Below are 20,920 nucleotides of genomic sequence, written 5' to 3'. Positions count from 1 at the left end.
TCAATTAAAGACCTAAATGTAAATATTAAAACCCTGAAAGAATCGGAGGAAAATATAGAAGAATATTTTTATAGTCTTGGGATTGGGAAGGACTTTTTAACCGAGAAGTGGAACCCAGGATTCACAAAAGGAAAAGATGGGGAGATTTAATTACATAAAAACATAAGCCTTTTTACTACAAAACAAAAACAAAGCAAAACAAAACTGGCCCCTAACAAAAAAGGAAAAGGACAGGCTGAGGAATAATATTCATTATATATAGCAAAGAAAAGATTCATCCCCATTACATATAAAGGGGCTGTGTGTATTGTCAAAAGAAACAGCAACTTATTAGCAAATGAACAAAGGATATAAGTAGACAATTCACAGGACTCCAACTGTTTATAAATATGGGAAAAGATGATCAATGTCAAAATGTAAGTGAAATACAGAGACCCATTAGAATGGGTAAAAATTAAATGGGCAGGGCTGTTAGAGGGAGGCGGGATTGGGTGGGATAGCAAGGAGAGACCTCCTGGGAAGAAGAGGGAAGCTAAAGGGCGCGCCTTGCTGCCCTGCCAGGTCGGCGCCAGGCTGTGGGGCTGAGCCTTCCCAGGATGGAAGGCTGGTGCGAAGTGCAAGGTGCAAGGCCCAGGGCTAATCCCACCATGGCAGGTGACAGTGGTCAAGTGGGGGGATGATGAGGGTCGGTTAGAAAACTGGGCATCTCGTCTCCCTCCCTCTCAACCCTGCCCAGACTACCCCTTTACCACCCACCTCCAGAAGCAGAGAAACCCTACACTCCCCCTGTGTCCCAGCTCTCTTGAGTCCTGACCCAGTGCCCCACCACACATGCTTCTACCAGAGGAGCAGCAGGTGGAGAAGACAGAGGTGGGAGAGGAGCGACCTCATTTCTTTCCCCCACATTTTGCCCTGCTAAAGGCTTTTTAAAAAAATCAGCCACCATAAATTCATCAGGAAAAAAATTAATGACAAATGGAAAATGATGGGCCAATTTAATGTTCTATAATTAATCACAGGAGCACAGCAAATGAAACCACTTCAATTTCACTTTATTTGAGGGCCTATTTATTCAAATTATGGATGGCTGGGCTTCTTCCCAGCCTGAGTTAACTTTCAATCTAGCAATGAGGAGAGGAGGGTAACTCTCATCCCAGGGACAGATGATGCCACTTCTCTTCATTCTCCTGTTATCATCTCTACTTTGGGGTGCCCCAGACTCACTTGTCCTCACTCCCAGTGCCTAGCTGGGTCCTTTCACAAATCCTTCCTCATTGGCCTGAACAAATCCTGTTCTGTGGTAAACAAGCTCGTTTCTCCTGTGTCCTTTCCACTCCTGGATCTAAACAAGCCTGAGGTTCCCGGGATCTCCATGCTGGGCTATCCTTTTGGGTGGGACTGCTGTCTCGCCCAAATCCCACATATTTTTATAAGTTTATAGCTCTTTTTATCATTGTCATTTAGTTTAAAATATTTAAAAATTTCTCCTGAGATTTCTTCTTTGGCCCATGTGTTATTTAGCATGTGTTGTTTGATCTACAAGTATTTCGGGGTTTTCCAGTTACTTTCCATTATTTCCAGATTAATTCTACTGTGGTCTAAGATCAGAGGTTGTATGATTTCTATTCTTCTTAAATTTGTTAAGGTGTGTATTATGTATGGCCCAGAAGGTTCAGAAAGGATCCACACATCCTGGAGCTGCATCCAAAATGTGCCACCATGGTCATCACTCTTAGAAATCCTGCACTATCCCCCCTCTCCCCATCAGCATTACCTAGGGCACCCCCAGACCCATGCCAACTCTTCCTCACACAAGGTTCAGTGTCCCTAGTCCTCTAGGATATTTCTTTCTCTTGAATCTAAATGGTTTCTGCAATGTCCTTCACATGTTCCCATGATGGTCATGGCTCATGTACAATCACAGAAGCCATCTTGTAGGTTTTTGCAGAAAAGGAGGCATAGAAGGGATCAGGGATGCACAAAACCACGTGGGCTGGAAGTGTGGCTTTGGGACTGGCTCCCCCATTGCAAAACTGGACCTTTGCTCAGGAAACCCACTCACCTTTCAGCTTTCAGCCACAAGCCACACCAGCCATGCAGATGTCCTCTGCCTCTTATTTCCACGGCTACAGAAAAACCAAATGTCTTCTCCATTGTACTTGCCAGCAGAGCAGAATAGCAGCAGCAAAATGTCCAGGTATCCTGCACTTAATTGTCTCATTGTCACACCCTTACTGACAGTCCAGGGGCAGGTGAGTCTGGGAAATGCAGGTTTGAACTTCCCGACCTCAAGAAAGCATCTCTAAGGAAGTTGGGATGAGAGAAGGTGGCTGAACCTTATCTGCCCCAGCCACCACAGCGCTCACCCCTGCTTGAGACACCCCGCTCCTCCTGGCATTCCTCATCACTATTCATTCCTTTGAATCCATAAATAATAGTGCTGTGCCTTACTGTCCTCCTCCCAGGAGAGAGAGAGAGAAAGGGAGAGAGGTGTGTGTGTGTGTGTGTGTGTGAGAGAGAGAGAGAGAGAGAGAGAGGGAGAGAGAGAGAGAAAAAGAGAGAGAATGAGAGAAAGAGAGAAGGAGGGAAGGAGGAAAACAAAAACCTTACTATAACCACCTTGGAGACAGGGACTGATATGCTTTCCCTGAGCAGGGCATGAGGTCTGCTGAGTGACACAGAAGCCACGGGAACCAGAAGACATTAAATGTGCATGGGAGCAGATCAAGCTGGAAGTACTTTTCAGGGAGATACAAGGACGTAAGCAGCCCCAAAGTAGCGATGACAACTAAAGGAGACTATATTTAGACCATTTCTTGCCACTTCAGGTACGGTTTGGGCCATTTAAAAACCTTCAGTTTCAAATCTCGTTGGATTTGGGAATTACAGGTCAAGGATTGTCAGACATGGTGCTTTCCTGCTGTCCCTGGTTTTTCATTTCGGTGTCACACATCTGTAAGGTAGGCAATTCATTTTATAGCAGAGAAAACCAGAAACAGGGGCAGGAAAGATTGCCCTCATGTGGTCCTGGCAGGTGCACAGTAATAAGGTGGAAAAGTGGCTGCAAGCCTTTGACACTGTTGGAATGCCAGTGTTGGTGGAGGAAGAACTGGGGCGGAGGCCAATGCTGATGGCATGGGGAACACCTAATGGTTACTCGAGATTTGGTATTCAGAAGATGCGTGTATTATTCACGACTCTTAGTTGCAAAAGACGACAGCAGCTCAAAATCGTTTCTAAACTTAAAAGGAGGGCAGGTGGGGTACTCAGTGGTTTGTGAAATGGGGACGGCCATAAGAGCATCTGGCTTCAGGCATAGCTGGACCCAGGAGACCCGCAGCCTGTGCCCCGCAGCTCCAGTGAAAGCAATGATTGGCCCAGCTTTTGGTTATTCCCGCCCATTCCGCTGGGATGGAATTCTCTGATTGGCTGGATCTGGGTCACATGTCAACCCTGTAGCCTGAAGATGGGATAAACCCAACTGAGAGAAGGAAAGAAGGGTTGTCTCCTTAAGAGAGCTGGTCACACCAAACCTATGTACCTTCAACCCTACACCACACCCTAATTTAGTCCCCAAATTGGCCTGACACCCTCAAGGAGAGGGAGGAACTGAGACCGAAAATCCTCTCATGGGGTGGAGGACTCTTCTCCAATACCCATTTCTCTCCTTAACCTGACCGTCAGGCTCAGCAAGTCTGCAGGGGCATATTAAAGTATAAAAGCCACAGAAACAAAATTGAAAATAAAATTTATGACCCTTTTTCAAACCAATATCCTAAAGCTGACCAAGACAGCCAACCAGATATAGTCCCCTAAATTGCAGAAGAAATTTAACGGGCACTTATATTAAGCTGCACACATGCAGGAGGGAGTCTTGGTCATTTTCTAGCTCCCCAGGGAATGGATGAAGAATGTCTCAAAGATCTTACTTGAGATAGAGAGATAAGGTGTACTTGCCAACAATCAGCTCATCTTCGTCCTTATTTCTGCTAATCTCGTTGATGCTCATCCATTACGGGGTCCTCAGGCCACCTAGGCAGGCCCATTATTGCTGCAGAAAAGTTCCAAGGAAGCCAGAGGACCTCTGTTCCTCTAGTATAGAGATGCAGGCAGTGGGGCAAATATTGGGGCCAGATGTCTTGCCAAGGGTGGCCCCTCCTATTTTGATGTAACCATTCCCCTTTCACTGGATGGATAAGGGGCCATGGTCAGGACTGGCCACAAAACCTAGCACTTCCCCCACCCTCACTGCCCCTCATGGAGAGCCTCTCCAAGATTGCGGAGGGAAGACCATGAGCATCAGAGACCCTACACCCAGAAGGCTCAGAACATCTCACGGGGCAGGGGTCAACTTTCCACTATGGTTGGCCTATTGCTTGCCCATCCAATAGCTCTTCTCCATTCTTTCTTGCTGATGAACTCCAGGTATTTCTGGGTGGCAAATGGCCCAGCAACAAAGAATGAATTGTGACCCTCTCCACTGGTGATGGAGGGGGTAGACATAGGCATGTCACCAGTTTGGCCAACAAAACATAAGGAGAAGTCTGCTAGGAAATTGTGGGGTCATTTTCCTCACCAGGTAGAGAAAGGGGTAAGAGGAAAATGTTCCTTTTTTGCTGTCGCCTCTTCTGGTCTCAGGCTGTACAGCTTTGAATTGCTGCAGCCATCTTAGCAAATCTCAGAAAGGTCAATTCGCAAGCACTGATCCACCTTGTAGTTGCCTATCCCTGTTTCCTGTTGGATTAGATAATAAATCTATATTGCATGAAATAGTATAACCTGTTTCTTGCTGCTCAAAGCAATCAAATCCTATACTCCCAGTTAGCCCACTGGCTTGAACTAGAACCTGAATGAGACACCAAGCTAGTGTTCATCTTACCTACTTGGAATTGCACTTTTAAACATTTTCCACTCCCATGTGGAGCATTTATAGGATGATTGATACATACTTGTATGAGGGGGCATGTCTCCACTCACATCTGGAATTGTCAGGGAGAATTGCTACTGACCACCTCTGTAACCTTGTACCTCCCAGCACTACTAGATCATTTGTATCTTTTTTGCTTTTTAAAAATTACACTGCATCATTGCCGGTTTACCTGCAGTTGTAAGAAGTATCCAGTTTCTCCCAATGGTGGATAACATCTTGCAAAACTACGGCATACTATCACAGCCAGGAAATTGACATAGATACCATCAAGACACAGAACTTTCCATCATGACAAGGATCCCTCTTGTGGTCCTTTATAGCCACACTCTTTTGTCCCACACCACTCCCACCTTAAACCCTGGCAACTGCCAATACATTACCTGTTCTCCATTCATGTGACTTTTGTCATTTCAAGAACAGTACATAAATGCACTCCCATAGTAAGAAACCTGTTGGGTCTGTTTGCTTTTCATTCAGCATAATTCCCAGGCAATTCATCCACATAGTTTAATGTATCAGTAGTTATTCCTTTTTATTGCTGAGTAGTATTCCATGGATAGTGTACCACAGTTCAACTGTTTGCTCATAGAACATCTGGATGGTTGGTTTCCAGGTTTTGGCTACCATGAATAAAGCTGCTGTGAACATTCACATGAGGGTTATTGACATTAACGTAAGTCTTGCTTTCTCCAGGATGTATGCCCAGGAACACAATTTCTGAGTTGCCTTGTATTTGCATGTTTATGTCTTAAGAAACTGCCAAACTGTTTTCCAGAGTGGCTGTTCCATCTACATTTCCATCAGTAATGTAAGTGAAATGTTCCAGTTTCTCTGCATCCTTACTAACATTTGGTGTTGTCACCACTTTTTATTTTAGTCATTCTGATAGGTATGCAGTAATATCTCATTGTGGTTTTTATTTTGCCTTTCCCTAATGGCTAGTGATAGTGAACATCATTTCATGTGCTTCTCTGCACCTGTATATCCCCTTCAGTGAAATGTCTCTTGCCCAGTTTTCTAATTTGTTTCCTTATTGTAGAGTTTCAAAAGTTGTTTATTTATTACAGATACTAGTCCTTTGTCCTTTATGTGATTTGCAATGTTTCCTTCCAATCTGTAACAGCTTGTCTTTTTACCTCCTAACAGGTCCTGTCATAGAGAAAAATGTGATAAAGTCAGATTTATCAATTTTCTCTTTATGGATTGTGTTTTGGTATTAAGTTTAAGATCTCTTGGCCTAGCCCCAAATCCCAAAGTTTGTCTCCTATGGCTTTTTCTCTTAAAATTACATAGTTCTACATTTTACATTTAAATCCTTGATTTATTTCAATTTACTTTTTGTATAAAGTGTCAAGTGTAGGCTGGGGTTCATTTTTTTTCCCCTCCAGATACCTGGTTTTTCAAGCACCATTAATTGAAAAGTCTATCCTCCCTGCATCGAATTCTTTTGCAGCTTTGTAAAAATTCAGTTTGGCATATTTGTGTGTGTCTATTTCTGGGTTTTCTTTTATGTCCCATTGATCTATGTGTCTGTCCCTTTACCAATACCACAGAGTCTTGATTACTGCTGCTAAATAATAAATCTTGAAATTGGGTAGACTTATTCTTCCCAACTTATTCTTCTTTCTCAAAATTGTTTCAACTCTTCCATTTCCTTTGCCTTTCCATATAAATTTTAGAATCTGTGTCTGTATCTGTGTATATATATCTACAAAAGAAAAAAAAAACACCTCCTGGTATTTTGGTAGGAATTTACATTTAACCAGCAAGTACATTTGGAGAGAATTGGTACCTTCACGATACTGTATTTTCCAATCCTTGGACAAAATATGTCTCGCATTTCTTTAGACTTTCTCTGAATTCTGTCATCGTGTTTTGTATTTTTTAAAAATTAAAAATTTTTTTTTAATTTTACTTTTATTACCATGTTTTGTAATTTTCAGCATACAAGTCCTATACATGTTTTGTTAGAATTACGCATAAGTTTTTTTTCTTTTCTTTTTTTTTTTTAGCAATTGTAAATGATACTTTATTTTAGGTTTCAACATCCCTATGTTTATTAATAGTGGAGAGAAATACAATTGATTTTTGTGTGTTGATGTTCTTGTGTCCTTGAAGAAGGTACTTCTTAGTTCTAGCATTTTGAGGGGTAAATTTCTTGGGGTTCTCTACATAAACAATCATATCATCTACAAATAGGGCCACTTTTAGTTCTTTCTCTCTGATTTGTACAATTTTTATTTCTTTTTATTACCTTATTGATCTAGCTAGAACTCTTCTATGTTGAGTGAGTGGTGAGAATGAGCATCTGTGCTTTATTCTCAAATTTAGAGGAAAAGTATTCAGTTTTTCAATTAAGTATTGAGTACAATGTTTTAAGTTTTTGTAGATGGCCATTGCCCAATAGAGAAATTCTTCTCTATTCTTAGTTTTCCAGGAAATCTTAAATCATGAATGTGTGTTAAATATTGTTAAATGCTTTTCTGTATAAGTGATATGATCATATGATTTTTCTTGTTTAGCCTAAACAGGATTGGGATTGGATTATATTGATTGATTTTTGAATATTGAACCAGGCCTACACCCTTGGGAAAAAAATCTCACTTTGTCATAATTTATTATCCTTTTTTTTTCAAAATATGTTACTGAATTGGGTTTTCTAACACCATGTTAAAAAATTTTGTATCTATATTAAAGGGGGGGTATTTGTCTGTAGTTTTCCTTTTTTGTACTATCTTTGTCTGGATTTGTATTAGGGTAATATTGGCCTCATAAAATGAGTCAGAATGTGTTCCTCCTCTTCTGTATTTGGAAAGATTGAGCAGAATGGGTTTTAAATATGCTTTTTTTTAAAGATTTTATTTGTTTATTTGACAGAGAGAGAGATCGCAAGTAGACAGAGAAGCAGGCAGAGAGAGAGAGAGAGAGAGAGAGAGAGAGAGAAGCAGGCTCCCTGCTGAGCAGAGAGCCCGATGCGGGACTCGATCCCAGGACCCTGAGATCATGACCTGAGCCGAAGGCAGCGGCTTAACCCACTGAGCCACCCAGGTGCCCCTAATATGCTTTAAATGCTTAGTTAAGCCGTCTGTTCCTGGTGATTTCTTTCTTGGGAATTTTTTTTTAAGATTTTATTTATTTATTTGACAGACAGAGATCACAAGTAGGCAGAAAGGCAGGCAGAGAGAGAGGAGGAAGCAGGCTCCCCACTGAGCAGAGAGCCCGATGCGAGACTCAATCCCAGGACCCTGGGATCATGACCTGAGCTGAAGGCAGAGGCTTTAACCCACTGAGCCACCCAGGTGCCCCTCTTGGGGAATTTTTAAACAAACAAAAATCCCTGGAACTAATAACTGATCAGAGCAAGTTTGCAAAATATAAGGTAATATTTTTAAAAAACCCAATTGCTTTCCTATATACTAGCAATGAACAATAAGAAAGTGGAAGATGAACCATGAGAGACTATGGACTCCAGGAAACAAACTGAGGAGTTTAGAAGGGTGGGTTTGGGATGGGTGAGTGTGGTGGTGGGTATTAAGGAAGGCATGGATTGCATGGAGCACTGGGTGTTATATGTAAACAACGAATCGTGGAACACTACATCAAAACCTAATGATGCACTGTTTGGTGACTAACATAACACAATAAAAAAACAAAACCACTTACACTGGCACCATAAAATGAAATATTTAGGCATATCATAAAGCTTTGATGAATGAAATTAAAGGTAACCAAGTAAAGGGAGAAATATTCCATGTTTATGTATAGGAAGACTTCATGTTGTTAAAATGTTACTTCTTTCCAACTATTGTTGATGTATAGATTTAACACAATCCTAGTAAAAATCTTAGTAAGGTATTTTTTTTGATACAGATGGACTGATTCTGAAGTTTACATGGCAGATAAAAGACCTATGATAGTCAATACAATCTTGAAGAAAAAGAACAAAGTCAAAGGACTGACACTATCCAATTTCAAGATTTACTGTGAAGATACAGGAATCAAGGCAGTATGGTTTTTGTGAAGGGAGAGACAAATGGAACAAAACAGGTGACTCAGAAACTGATACATATAAATATAGTCAACTGCTCTTTGGCAAAGGGCAGCTAAGGCAATTCAATGGAGAAAAGGAAGTCTTTTCAGAAAATGATGCTCCAGAAACTGGACAAAACTATAAAAAAACTAACCCAGACAAAGAATTTACATCTTTCATAAAAATGAACTCAAAATGGATAATAGATCTAAATATAAAACACAAAACTATAACATTTATAGGCGATAACATAGAAGAAAAAATCTAGGTGACTTTGGGTTTTGCAATGACTTTAGATACACCAAAAGCACAATGAAAGTATTGAGATGATGTATTTCCCAGCCTGGTGGTGGGTATTGTGGAGGGCACGTATTGCATGGAGCACTGGGTGTGGTGCATAAACAATGAATTCTAGTACACTGAAAAATAATTAAAAAAATAAAAACAAAAAATAAAATAAACTTATGGGTGCCTGGTTGACTTGGTCAGTTGAGTGTCTGCCTTCGGCTTGGGTCATGATCTCAGGCGCCTGGGATTGAATCCCCTATTGGGGCTGTCTGCTCAGTGAGGAATCAGCTGCTCCCTCTCACTCTCCCTTTGTGTTTACCCTTTCTCCCTCTCTCTCAAATAGATAAATAAAATCTAAAAAATAAAAATAAAGTAAACTTTTGTTCTGTGAATGACACTGTTAAGAGAATGAAAAGACAAGTCATAGACTAAGATAAAACATTTGCAAACACATAATTGATAAGGGAATTGTATCCAAACATGCAAAAAACCCACAACCCTCTTCAAAGTCAATAATAAGAAAACAAACAACCAATTAAAATGTTGGCAAAAAATCTGAACAGGGACCTCACCTCACCAAAGAAGTTATACTTCTGGCAAATAGGAATATGTTAAGATCCACATTATATGTCATTAATTTCAAATTTAAACAATGAGATACCACTATATACATATTAGAATGACCAAAATCCAAAAGACTGACAATACCAAATGCTGGTGAGCATGTGAAGCTACACAAACTCTCATTTATTAGTGGTGGAGATACAAAATGGTACAGCCACTTTAAGAGATAATTTGACAGTTTCTTATGAAGCTAAATATAATTTTACTATTCAATCCAGCAATGGCACTTCCTGGTACTTACCCAAATGTACTGAAAATTTATGTCCACATAAAAACCTGCACACAGATGTCTACAGCAGCTTCATTTATAATTGCCAAAACCTGGAGACAATGATATCCTTCAATATGTCAATGGATACATAAATTGTTCTATAGCCATGTAATGGAATACTACTCAGCACTAAAAAGAAATGAGCTATCAAGCCACGTAAAGACATGGAGAAATCTTAAATGCATATTATAAGTGAAAGAAGCTTCTCTGAAAAGTCTCATACTGTATGATTCCAACTACATGATATTTTGGAAAAGGCAAAACTACGGAGACAGTAAAAAGATCAGTGGATGCCAGGGAAGATAGGGGATAAATAGGCAGAGCCCAGAAGATTTTTAGGGCAAAGAATCTATTCTGTATGATACTGTAATGGTGGATACATGTCATTATGCATTCATCCAACCCATACAATATACAACACCAAGAGGGAACACTAATGTAAACTATGGATTTTGGATGATAAGGATATGTCAGTGCAGGTTCATCAATTATAACAAACATATTACTCTGGCCTGGGATGTTGATAGTGGAGGAAATTGTGGGAGCAGGGAATACATGGAAACTTTCTGTTCTTTCTGCTCGATTTTTCTGTGAACGTAAAACTGCTCTAAAACTGAAAATCGGTTTTGTTAAAAAAAAAAAAAAGAAAACAGAACTGTACAACACAAAGAATGAACCCTTATGTAAATTATGAAATTTAGTCAATAATAATGTATCAATATTGGTTCACCAGTTATAGCGTATGTACCACATTACTGCAAGATGTCAATAATAGGGAAACTGGAGGCAGACCATGTATGGAAACTCTTTGTGCTTTCCACTCAATTTTTCATAAACCTAAAACTGCTCTAAAAATGAAAGTCTATTAATTTTTTAAAATTCAATCTCCCTAATATCTATAAGTCCATTCAAATTAATTAATATTGGGCAAGTCATGGTAGTTGGGGTCCATTTCAAGAAATTGGTCTTTTTCGTTTAAGCTGTCAAAGTTATGTATTTGAAGTATTTTCTCATTTTGTTTTTGATGTCTTACAGATTCTGTAGTGATGTCCACTGTATCATTCCTGATATTGGTAATATGTGTCTTCTCTTTTTTCTTTGTCAGTCTTGCTGAAGTTTTGTCAAGTTTATTTATCTTTTATTGAATTTTGGATCAAATTTATTGTTAGTTTTGCCAATTCTTTGAAAAAATGCATTTTGTTGATCTTTTAAAAAACAGCTTTTTGCTTATTTTTCTCTATTCTTTTTCTATTTTCAATTTTATTGATTTCTGCTATTGTCTCTATTATTTCTTTCCTTTTACATGCTTTGGCTTTATTTTGCTCTTTTTTTTTATTCTGAAGTGAGAACTTTGATGATAAATTTGAGAATTCCCTCTTTTCTGGGGGTTAAGTGGTTAAGTGGGTTAAGCCTCTGCCTTCGGCTCAGGTCATGATCTCAGGGTCCTGGGATCGAGCCCCGCATCGGGCTCTCTGTTTAGCAGGGAACCTGCTTCCCCCCTCTCTCTGCCTGCCTCTCTGCCTGCTTGTGATCTCTCTCTGTCAAATAAAGAAATAAACTCTTAAAAAAAAAGAATTCCCTCTTTTCTAATGTAAGTACTCAGTACAATACATTTACCATTTAGCACTGACTTAGCTACATCTCACAAATTTTGATGTTGTATTTTCATTTTCATTCAGTTCAAAGAATTTTTTAAATTTCCCAGGTAGGGGCACCTGGGTGGCTCAGTGGGTTAAGCCGCTGCCTTCGGCTCGGGTCATGATCCCAGGGTCCTGGGATCGAGCCCCACGTCGGGTGCTCTGCTCAGCAGGGAGCCTGCTTCCCTTCCTCTCTCTCTCTCTGCCTGCCTCTCTGCCTACTTGTGATCTGTCTCTGTCAAATAAATAAATAAAATATTTAAAAAAAATAAAATTAAATTTCCCAGGTAAATTCCTCTGGTAAAAACCTAATGATTATTTGGAAGTATGTTGTTCAGTTTCAATTGTCTAGAGATTTTCTTGTTTTCTTTCTGTTGCTGATTTTTTGTTTAATTCCATTGCAGATGGAGAAAACACTCTGCATGGTTTCAATTCTTTTTAATTTCTTGAGTTTGGGTTTTAATGGGCCAGCGTACGATCTGTGGTGATGTATGTTCTGTAAGCAGTAGCAAGAGTGTGGACCATGCTATTGTTGGGCGGGTGTTCTCTACATTTTAGCTAGATTCTGTTGGTTGATGGTGTTGCTGAGTTCTTCTGTAATCTTTCTGACTTTCTCTCCAGATATCCTATCAATCATTGAGAGAGGGATGTTCAAGTCTTCAAATATAACTGTGAATTTTTCTATTTCTCCTTTCAGTTCTATTAGTTTTTGCTTCACTTATTTTTATGGCTCTGTTGTTTGGTGCATGCACATTTAATTTGCTATGTCTTCTTGATGGATTGGCCTTTTTCTCACTGTATAATTTCTCTATCTGTGTTTAGTAATTTTCCTTTCTCTGAAGTCACTATATTTGATATTAATATGGTCTCTCATTTTCTACTTATTAATATTGCATGTACTATCCTCTTCCATCCTTTAACTTTTATCCTACCTCTGTAATTATATTTGAAATGAATTTCTTTCTTTCTTTCTTTCTTTTTTGAAAGGAATTTCTGTTAGCATATAGTTGGGTCATGTTTTCTAACACACTTCAAATTTCTGTCTTTTAATCAAATGTTTATGGCATTTCTGTTTATATGATTGTTGCTATGTTAGGGTTTAAATTAGTCGTTTTTACCTTGTTTTCTGTCATTTCTTTTTTAGCTTCTCTGTTTTCTTTGTCTGACTTTCTTGTATGTTACTTGAACATTTTTTTAGAATTCTGTTTTGATTCATCCATAGTGTTTTTGAGTGAATCTTTTTGTATAGCATCTTTAGGGGTTGTAAATTATATATGCATAACTTAATAGTCTACTGATGTGAACGTTTTACCAGTTTGCCTGAGGCATAGAATTCTTACCTTCCCTTACATCCACTTTCCCTCTTCTGTTTATACTATAATTGTCTTAAATACTTTTCTACATACATTTAGAATTTCATGAAAGTATTATAATTTTTATTTCAATTCTCAAACCTAGAAAACACAAGAGGTGAAGCAAAATATATTATATTTAACCTTATCTTTATTCATTTATTGTTCTTTCTCTATGTTTTGTGAGTCCTTCTTTTTTATTTCCTTCCTGTTAATAAATCTTCCATTAGTTGTTCTTTTAGAATAAGCTTGCTGACAACAAATTCCCTTAGTTTTCCTTCATCTCAGAATGGCTTGATTTTCCCCTTTATTCCTGAAGAATATTTCCTCTGAATACAGGACTCTGGCTTAAAAGTTATTTTCTTTCAGCACATGGAAGTTGTGGTGCCACTTTCTTCTGGACTCCATGGTTTCTAAAGAGGAAATTTGCTGTCATTTGAGTTGATTTTCTTTCCCGTAGGTGAGGTGTTGCTTTTCTCTTGCTGCTTCCAAGATTTTTACTTTGTCTTGGATTCTAGACATTCAATTATGATGTGTCTTGGCATGGATTTCATTAGTTTCATCCTATTTGAAAATAAATATCTTGAACCTGTACATTTGTGTCTTTTGCCAAATTTGGGGTGTTTGCAGCCATTATTTCTCCAAGTCCTGCCGTTTTCCTTCTTCTGGGACTCCAGTAACCCAAATGTTAGATCTCATAGCTCCACAGATCCCTGAGACTGCTAATTTTTTTTTCCAATCTATTTTGCCTTTGTAGTATAGATTGGGTAATTGTTCTTCTTGCCTTCATGTTCACTGATTCCTTCTTTCTCCCTTCTATTCTGTTGCTGAGACCACCCACTGAGTTTTTAAATTTCTATTGACATATTTTTCAGTACTAAAAGTCCCATTTTCTTCTTTATATCTCTTAATTTTTTACTGAGACTTTCCATTTTTCATTTGTTTCAAATGTATTTCTAATTTTCCACTGAAACATTTTTTTGTTATCATGGCTGCTTTAAAATTTTTATCAGATAACTCTAATATCTCTGTCACCTTAGTGTTCTCATGTATTGATTGTCTCTTTCATTCAAGTTCAGATTTTTTTCCTAAGTTCTTGGTATACTGAATGATTTTCAGTTGAAACCAGGACACTTGCGTATTGTATTATGAGACTCTGGATATTATTTAAACCTTCTGTTTTAGATGGCTTCTTTGACACCACTCTGGCAGGTGAACAGAAGGTACTGTCTTGTTATTGCCAAGTGGAGATAGAAGTCCAAGTTCCCCATTTGGCTTCCATTGGTCCCAGGGAGGGGAAGGACTCCTTGTTACTGCTGACCAGGGGTGAGAATTCTGGCTCTCTTCTAGGACTTGCTGAGAGAGGCAGAAATGCTTCACTACTGTTTCCCACGTGGCTTCTACCGACACCAAAGGTCAGGAGGTGTTGTGCTCATAACTCCTTGGCATGGATTAAAGACTCTCCCTACATAGCCTTCTCTGACACCATTTCATCAGAGAAATTGGGGCACTTTGCTTTATAGTCTGGCAAGGGTAGAAGTCTAGGCTCACCTACTTGGCAAGGGTAGGGGTGTTGCCATGTTTTCTTGGAGTATTTGGCTGGACTAGAGCAGTTACTGACTAAAAGTTTTCTGTCTTACTAGGCATTCCGTTCCTGGTCCTTTGGCTAGAGATAGCAGGTTTTTGTTGGGACTTTTTTTGTTTGCACTTCTTGGTGTTTCTAAGTTACCTGTTTCTTTAGCTCCATGCCTAGATATATGAGGTGGAAAGAGAACCCAGAGAACTCATCACCATGTTATTTCTTGGGTCCTGAAGTCCCCAGCTTGTCTGCCTTCTTCTCTCAAACTTTCAGAGGCTCCTTATATTGCCTCAGTATATAATGTCCAGTGTTTTAATTATACTTAGTGAGAGTAATAGCAGAAGAGAAATTGCCCTTCCCAGACAATTTGCATTTTTAAATGTCAATTTTCTTCATTTACTCAAGATCAGGAAGTTAAGTTGGCTTATCACAGTACAAAGAGGAATACTCTTTAAATGGTTTGCAAATCTCCAAGACCAAATTATATTGCTTCGCTTCTGAGGAGAATTTTCAGAACAAAAACTATCCTAATACTACCGTAGTGTTAGGATGTAGTACAATGGTGTAAAGCCCATGGAAACATTCAAACAATTTACCAAGGATTTCAGGATGCTAATTCACTTTCTTGTGGTTTGGCTTTTATATAAATCTGAAACCAAATTTATTTATTTGTTTGTTTAATATTGTTACTATTGGAGACTGAGACAGAATTAGAGGGATACCAGTCACATTGCACATCTGGACACTTTCCTGTGCATGGGCCCTTCTGAGTTCCTAGGAGGGGCCCTGACAGTGCTCTAAATGGTTGTGTACTTTATAAAATTTATGGGAATAGGGGTGTGTGAATTGTAATTGCTTATGATCACTTTGTTTCCACTCTGATTTCCCCTCCATTACATGTCTCCTCTTCTTGGGTGATTTTGGAGTGGCTACAGATATTTTTAGGAGGCTGTAGATCTGTTAAGAGGAAGCGAACTGGGGAATACACTTAATATGAGTTCAGAGGGATATATTTATATGATGTGTAGTTACTTTTGTGTATAGTTAAATTATTGGAAGTGATCAGATACAGCATGGCTTCCAAAAATCTGGTTATTGCCCACCATGTTGACTCCTGGAAAGTTACAAGAGAAGACTGGCAACTAACTGAGTAACAAATGTCATCAGTTGAAGGAGTATTTCAGATTGGCCACTGCACAAGAAAAACTTGAGATGCCTTGTAATGTCATAGCTCACATATGATGGGAATTTGATAAGATTTTCCCCAAACTGGAAATAATACAAAACTTTATTTGAGGATGACATTACTGAATTCAGACATTTCTGTAATGACAAGTTGCAAAGTTGAAAATAACTTTTCTAACCTATCAGTATGGAGGTCAAATTGTAATCATCAATGCTAAAAGAAAACTCCATCTATCTTTCAATAGAAAATGCCATCACAAAATTATCATTGGAAAACATAAGAAAGTGATACCTAAGGGTAAGTCAGGGTAGAAAATTAATTTTTAAAAGTACATTATTTGGGGCGTCTGGGTGGCTCAGTCAGTTAAGCATCTGACTTCAGCACATGGCATGATCTCAGGATCCTGGGAGGGATCCCTGTGTCAACCTCCCTGCTCAGTGGAGAAGCCTGTTTCTCCTTCTTCCTCTGCCTCTCCCCCCACTCATACTCTCTCATTTGCTCACTCTATCTCAAATAAGTTAAAGAATTAAAAAAAATAATAATATTACATTTTTCAGAATGTTGTGATATTTGATGTTTAAAATTTGTCATTTCTTGTGACTTCTTTCCTCATTAAATAAATACTTACTTTTTACATAATACTTAATTTTGTTTGCATTATTTTTATGTTCTTAAACATAAAAAGCCTCCCAATTATATAAGCTTTGAACCCCATGAATCTTGGTCTGCCCAGGTGGAGCCATTCTTGTGGTTTGTGAACACCCACAGAATCACTTAGTTTGGTTTAGTCAGGAGGGGATTTATTGATGGGTGTGAGAAGCCTCACAGCACCATCAGGAAGATCGAAGGACTCAGTTCTGGCTAAGCTTCCAAAGCCACAGAACCACAGACCTGGGCTTGTTAACCACAATGCCAATCCATCTCTACCACGCTGGGGCTGGTGCCTTCCTTGCCACTGACTCTGGAACAGCTACCTCAGCTGCCATTGGCATGCTCTCCATGGATGTCTGCCTGCCTGATGCTTCAAGGTCATACGCTAGGTATGTCTAGGTCATACTCACACGGTATCTCGTGGGCAAACACCAAACCAGGCTGAGAAAAGGAGGTCAGTTTGGAAGTCAGGACTCACAAGGCAGGGGGCTGTGAAACTGTCTGGAGGGTGTGGAAGATATTACAAGCATCTCCAATGACGAATGTGCATTACACCTACTGCATGACAAAAATCCATGGCGATTCAGGTGTAGATAAGTAAACAAGACCGGGTCTCAACTTCCAGGACTCCCAGAAGCATGAGGGAGAGAGACTCATGCCCAGACACCCCAAAGGAGAGCACAAAAGCTCTAGCCACAGGCGCCCTTTACAATTCTCAGACTATTTTCTGACAAGGGAGGCTGCTGACTTAGACAAATCCTCTAACTGGTTTATCCAGAGGGAGCTGTGCTAAGGGATGACTTCCTGGGCCCCATGATGGGCCATCTCCACTTAGTATGTCTTACTGCTGTTGCCACTGCCTCAGGAATTCTCCGCTGCTGCTAAATGTTACATCCCACCACATATGCAAAAAAAGAAGAGGAGTATTAAAACCTAAAAATACAATGTATAGCAAATAGCCACTTCTTCCCTCACCCACATAGTCCCAGAATATAAATGAAGGTGCTCACTCAGTTTCTAAATGTGTATGTATCTGCAGGACCAACAAATGAGAGAATAACTAATATTTTGAAATATAATCCTCTAGCAGATAAAGGTAGAACATTTGTTAAGAACATCCCTTCTGTAATCTAGGATGGGGAAAGAAGGTATCCTGGAGGTAGGCAACTCTAGTGGTCCTTTCCAATATGAAGACCACAGGGAGAGACTCCCAGACCACAGGGAGAGACTCCCAGGGATAGAGACAGGTAGAAAGGTAGTGCTCTCACTTGGCCAGACTCAGGGTCCAGGAAGCCAGGCAAGAAGCTCAGGGCTGTGCTGGGTGGGAACCAGGGGTGGGGGGTGAGGAAGGTGGTAAGTTGACACAGGAGTCAACCACAAATCATCAGTGGTTGCCTTCTCAATAAATACAGAAAACTCAAGGACTCATTTACTGACATACAGTCACACTTGGGGATGGTTGTCTCAGATCCATTTAACACTCTGTGAGCAGGAGAAGCTGGCCATCAGTGACTGACTCATTATGAAGTACATGGGGGTGCTAGAAACTTCATCCTGGGGGGGGCAAAGGACTTGCCTTTCCCCATTGCAGGGGCCTCAAGCTCCCTTCCTTCCCTTTCCTATTGGGAATGTGCAGTCAGTAGTGGTGGGCTGGTAAACACTTACCCACGGGCTCTCGAATATAGATGTTTATTTGTATATGTATGGATGTCAAATATATGTATATTTTTTTTTTTAAAGATTTTTTATTTATTCATTTGACAGATAGAGATCACAAGTAGGTAGAGAGACAGGCAGAGAGAGAGGAGGAAGCAGGCTCCCCGCTGAGCAGAGAGCCCGATGCGGGGCTCGATCCCAGGACCCTGGGATCATGACCTGAGCTGAAAGCAGAGGCTTTAACCCACTGAGCCACCCAGGTGCCCCAAATATATGTATATTTAAGTGTATGTGTAGGTAGATGTAAAGACAGATACACACACATACGTTTCTAAATTTTACTGACATAAAGAATGTGTAGCACATACTTTATAAACAATAATAAAACATATAATATGCCCCATCATAAATTCCAGATACCTCATGGAGTCTCACAGAATTTCTCTGTTGAGTTTTCCCCAACGCTTGTTTAGGTGGCCAACTTATAGCCCCATCTGATGACTAAGTGTGCCTCCAGCATGACAGCGGGTTGCTATTTTCATTTCGGTTAAGGAGTAACACAAAAAGGAGACAACGAAGACAAAACGCCAGAGCTTCACTTATCCACTAATGTCGTGAGTACCTTCTTTGCCAAACAGATCATAGTTGTCAAGTCCTGGAAGAACGTTTCCTTATTTTTTTGTGCTGGTCATAATATATTAGCGTGTCAGTGTGGGGGGCTAAGTGATGGCCCCTAACGATATCCAGGCCCTGATCCATGAAACCCATGGATGTCACCTTATATGGCAAAGGGGACTTTGCTGGTGTGATTAGGTTAAGGATCTTGAGATGAAGACATCATCCTGCATTGTGTCCCTGTAAGAGGGACATTTAGACAAGAAGACAAAGCAATGTGAAGGCAGAGCAGAGGGAGACTTGAAAACACTAAGCTGCTGGCTTTGAAGATGGAGGAAGGGGCCATAAGCCAAGGGGAGCGAGCTTCTAGAAGCTGGGAGGGGCAAGGTAATAGCTTCTTCCCTAGAGCCTCCAGAGAGAGGGTGGCCCTGCTTGGTCCCTGTGAAACTGATTTCTTCAGACCTCTGACCTCCCAAACTGTAAGAGAATAAATGTGTGTTGCTTTAAGCCAACAAGTTCGTGGTGACTTTTACGGCAGCCAAAGGAAACTCATAGTTAGCAATGTATTGTGTCTCGGCTCTAAATGCACCCGTGAATAAAGGCTTTATGACCAAGAAAGAAGCCTGTTAAGTGTTTCTTCCTTAAAATGAGCACAGAGTTACCCTTTCTCAGTAGAGGGTTCTGGAGGTCCACTGCAAGAGGAAGAGGCTTCCAGCAATTTCCAAGATGGCTGGAGGGAGGATCCCGTGTAGGTGATGAGGACGTCTGGTGGAGTGTCAGAGCACCAGGCCCAGAATGCCATCCCTCTGTGACCTTTCTTGGTGATGACTGTCCACAGCCCTCTCCACACAGAAACCACCCCCACCCCCACCAAGAGCCTGCCTAAGGGGGGAGGAGATGGAAGGTGGAGGGGAGGAGGGTGCTTCCAGAGTGACAGCTCCCTCTGCACTCTCCCCACCCCACCCCACCCGACTCAGTGGGCCTTGAGATTCCCACCACATACACACCATTCTTTGCCGACTACCTGCAACCTGCTTGCCCCCTGGAGGGTGGCCTGCTGTCTGCCCAGCCGCTCCGGACCAGCTGCGGCCTGGCTTAGCTAGAGAATTTCTCCACTATCTGCGGTGGAGCCACACCTCCAACAATCCAGACAACTTTGTCCTCGCTCAAGCAGCCTCCTCCGCCCTGGGGCGCCCAGAATTCCCTTATGGTTCACAGTTACTCTTTTGTTTGGCTAAGAATTGTATACTACACCACCTCCATTGAAGCTACTTTGGGATTCTGTGTTCTCATTGGACCCTGACTCCTGCAGCTCCAAGCCCTGGTTTGTAGTGTTCTCCGAGGTCCGCACTGTAAATATTCCCACCCTGGTCAACTTCAAGCCACCAGCACGACATCACTGTGCCACTGGGAGGAGACAGCCAGTAGCCACCATGATCCAGTATTTCTGCTGTGTAGGTGTCAATAAAATAATTAGTTAAAATTAACTAAGTTAGTAAAATAATGAGGAAGTGATTTTTTTGTTTTGATACAACACATTTCATCATGAGTTCACAGACTTCATTGTGTTTAATATCCTTCTTTCATGACTGGCTCATAGATTTCCAGCACATTCCATAGTTGGATCTCGTTGATTGGGACATGCCAGCTTCAGCACAGCACTGGGATGAAGGACCTCAGAAACAGGCCAGGGGTGTTGGGCATTCTTGGGGCCGGGACTGGCCCCCCCCCGAGGAGGGATCAAGGTGGGTCCTGGGCATGGCCTCCAGCAGTGGGCTCCATGTGGGAGGAAGTACAGGCAGGAGTTTCTCCTCTTCAGGTCTCACTCCCTTGTCTCCTGACCTTGACTGCGCTCCTGACCGTGATTGTTCCTCACCCAGTGCCCTGAGTGTGAAGGCTGCAGCCCTATCCCTTCCAGTGCAGTCAGAACTGCCATTCTCCCTGAATCGGAGAGTGGTCATCACCATGGCTGCTCCTACTTTATACTCAGTCATGGGTGTTGGGCACGTGGGTCCAAGAGCCAGGGGTCTTGTTCTGATTTCACCACTGGCTGGTCCCAGGACTTGGGCCAACTGCCCACAGTACCAGGCCTGATGGGCCC

The sequence above is a fragment of the Enhydra lutris genome, unplaced genomic scaffold, assembly GCF_002288905.1.
Source record: "Enhydra lutris kenyoni isolate GAN:26980312 unplaced genomic scaffold, ASM228890v2 scaffoldscaffold29, whole genome shotgun sequence".
Lineage (NCBI taxonomy): Eukaryota > Metazoa > Chordata > Mammalia > Carnivora > Mustelidae > Enhydra > Enhydra lutris.
This window is presented reverse-complemented; position numbering follows the sequence as displayed.